Consider the following 3,534-nt stretch of genomic DNA (forward strand, 5'->3'; position numbering starts at 1 on the left):
ATACAGATACGGAAATAGATACAGCTGTGGATACGGAAATAGGATACCACATCTCTGCACAGTAGGATCCCCAGTTTAAACAGCAGAAGAAACCAAGGCATGGGAAGGTGATAAAAGAACACACATCAACTCCAGCTGAGCACTCCGATGAGATTTCTCAGTCCTCTCCACATTGCCAAGATTTGCATGTTTTTCTTTTGGGCAGCCTTGGGAGTAAAACAGAAAAATGCAGCGCAACCAAGAGTTTTGACATGGGCTTTATCAGCAACATACGACACTCCAAACAGCAGCAACTCGACTTTAGATCTTAACTCTGTGAGCATCTGCATCAACACCCACTTTTTATGTTGACAGGTGACTCATTCAGGAGGGGGAACATATTTTTTTAACTTTTTATTTTGAAATACGAACAAACTTACAGAACAGTTACAAAATAATACACATCCCATACAGAGAAGTGCAACCTACCCCTCCCCTGAAACCCAGATCTACCACTTTTAAATTTTTGCCACATTTGCTTTATCATTCTATATGTACATCTATCAGTCTATTTATCAATCCATTTTTTGAACACTTGAGAATAGGTTGTATACGTCGAACTCCTTGAACACTTAATACTGTCATGTACATTTTCTAAGAACAAAGATGTTCACATATGTAACTACCTTAAGTACAGTTACAAAGTTCAAGCAATTTGACATTGGTATAAAGCTTACAGTCTATCTTCCAAATTTTTCATCTGTCCCAATGACCCTTTGAGTCTTTTCTCCCCCCTTGTAGATGTCATCCAGGATCATGTATTGCATTTAACTGCCAATATCTCTTTAATTGCTCTTTCTTTCTTTCTAATTGTGGGAACATATATACAATATAAGCTTTCCCACTCCTAAGCATATCATTCAATGGGATTAATAATATTCACAATATTGCTTTACCCTCACCACCTTCCATTACTAAAACTTTACCATCTGCCCAAACAGTAACCCTACACCCATAATGTCTAACCCATTAACCCTAACGTCCAATTCTCCAAGTTCTGGCTCCCACCCCTGGCAACCTGTACTCTTAATTCCTGTTTCTCTGAACCTGCATATTCTCTGATATTTTCATGAGCTTAAATGTAACATCCCAGCACCAAGCCAGTGAGGGGTGGGGGAGAGGCCGGCTAGGGCACCACTGGGATCCTACAGCTTTGAAGTGCCCCTTTTTTTTCTACAGCACTCACCCTGTCCTTTAACTGTTTTCTGGAGCCCCCAGAAAGATGTTCCTGCCAGTACTTGTTGGCTGGAAGCTTCTGTGGTGAGGCAGGGCCCTGCAGCATCTCACCCTGTCACCTTGTTTAGGGCGGGGCCCCAGGAATGTATTGTTTGCTATCACAAAATACATATGTATATATCACCCTCAGAAAAAAGGGGGACAGGAGTTCTTTGGGCTTTAGGGATCATTAAAAACAATAGCTCCCTTTAACAGGGCATTAAAATTTTCCCATTTGAGGCTGTCAAACATACCTCTCTCCACTGGACTGGGATATCACTCAAAAAGACACTCTCTGGTGCTCAGCTCCATTGTTTCCCGGACAATTCTCATTTCACGGCCTAGAGCTCTTCTTGCTTTTACCCAGAGATCTCACTGGGCTTCCACAGTTGTCACCAAAGTCATGGAGAAAGAAACATGATGGAATAGATCTGGGCAGAAGGCAATCCTTCCCCAAGCTAGGGGAAACTTACGGACTTCTGGAGCAAAAAAGCAGGGCTGCACATGCAGCAAAATCATGTCAAATACACAAGAAATTTACAATTCTTTCAGGAAATCTCTAAATACAAATTCCCTGTGACTCAAAGTAACAGGGAGGTCTCTGGTCTCTGAAACCCAGGTCCAAACTCATAAACACGCAGCACATGCCCTCTTAGACCAAGACTGAAATAATGACACTGAGTAACGGCACCATCTTTATTTGTTATGGAGGCATCATTACAACATAAACACAAACGCAAGGCCCTGTCTGATTGCCTCCCCAGTATTTAGAATCCCCCTTGGGCAGTCCCTGAAACACTGTTTGCTTAAGACCTATTTGATGGTGGAGGTATAAAGGAAGGAAGTACACCATCCTTTCTCACAGGGGCTCCAACCTCCGCCATCGAGAGAATACCACAGTTCTGCCTTCCTGACTTCCCACGTCTGGCTGGTTTTCCTCCACAGACATCACTTTCACCTCATAAACCACATCTTTACCTAGCTCTCTTTTCCATAAATACATAAGCACCCTGAAGGATTTTTTTTCCATCCTATATACTGAACTGATTGGAATTCTGAACTCAGTTGATTACTTTGAGCCTTGCCTCCCTGGCATACGGCGGATGCTCAAGGAATCACTGAGTTACGAGCATGGTCTCTGCGCCACGTAAACCTGGTTTGGATCCCAATCTTAACCGTCACTTTCTAACCTTGAAACTTGGGCAACCTGCCTATTTCTATACCTCAGTTTTGTAATAATTGGATTTCATAAGAGTAACCTACCTAACTTACAGTTTAGTGAGGACTGACACAACTAATCTAGGCTGAATTGATTCACATAAAACACATAAAACAGTGTCCAATCTATGGAAAACAATACTTAAGTTTGTACATAGTAAGTAAGAGACAGAAAAGCAGCCAGACTGAGACACCCAGCAGGTAGGTGGACACCCACAGCTAGTCTTCAGTATTCTGCTCTTCAACATAAACCATGTCCCAGAGTACCAACATCAGAGATTGCCACTCTGCGACATGATGGATCAGGACAAATACACAACCACTCCTTCAGCATGTCTGACCACAGACTAACAAGAATACTGTCCAATCCACAAGAATGACCAAACATTAATAAATGCAATTTGTAGCTACATGAGTAGTACACAACAAAATAAAATTAGATTTTGGTTCTTTTTTCTGGCAAACAACTTTAATCTTCCCCCTAGATGAGTAGATTGGGCAGAAATTCCTTCCTGTCACCAAGATATTCTGTTAAAAAAAAAAGTGTGCTTTCTTAATACATAGTTCAAACCTTATAAGAAGCATTTTCATAGTGTGAGGGCTGCACCATTGCAATCATTCAGAAAACACAACTTCATTTGACTACAGGTGTGTTCTAGATGATGTGTGGCTACAAAGAATTTAAGTAAATACTATTTTCATTTTTACCATTATGATTTATTTTAATAGCGAGAAAAGGTTGGGTATATAATAATGATAGAAAAATTCACCTTAAAGATAACTGTCTAAATGTGTATAAACCTATCAACACTGCCTCAGAATATATAAAGAAACACTGACAAAAATGCAAATATCATTTAACAACCCATAATCACAACAGGATATTTTAACACATCCTCTCATTAAAATAAAAATAAAGAGATTAATATTTCTAAGTGCAAAACATGTAAAAACATATTTAATAGGTTTCTGTAAAATATAAACACATTTATTAGGTTTCTCTAAAATATATACAAAACCATATGTTTAACCAAAGAAAAAGGAAAAAAAAAAAAAAGGACA

This window comes from Choloepus didactylus, assembly GCF_015220235.1.
Source record: "Choloepus didactylus isolate mChoDid1 chromosome 25 unlocalized genomic scaffold, mChoDid1.pri SUPER_25_unloc1, whole genome shotgun sequence".
Classification (NCBI taxonomy): Eukaryota; Metazoa; Chordata; class Mammalia; order Pilosa; family Megalonychidae; genus Choloepus; species Choloepus didactylus.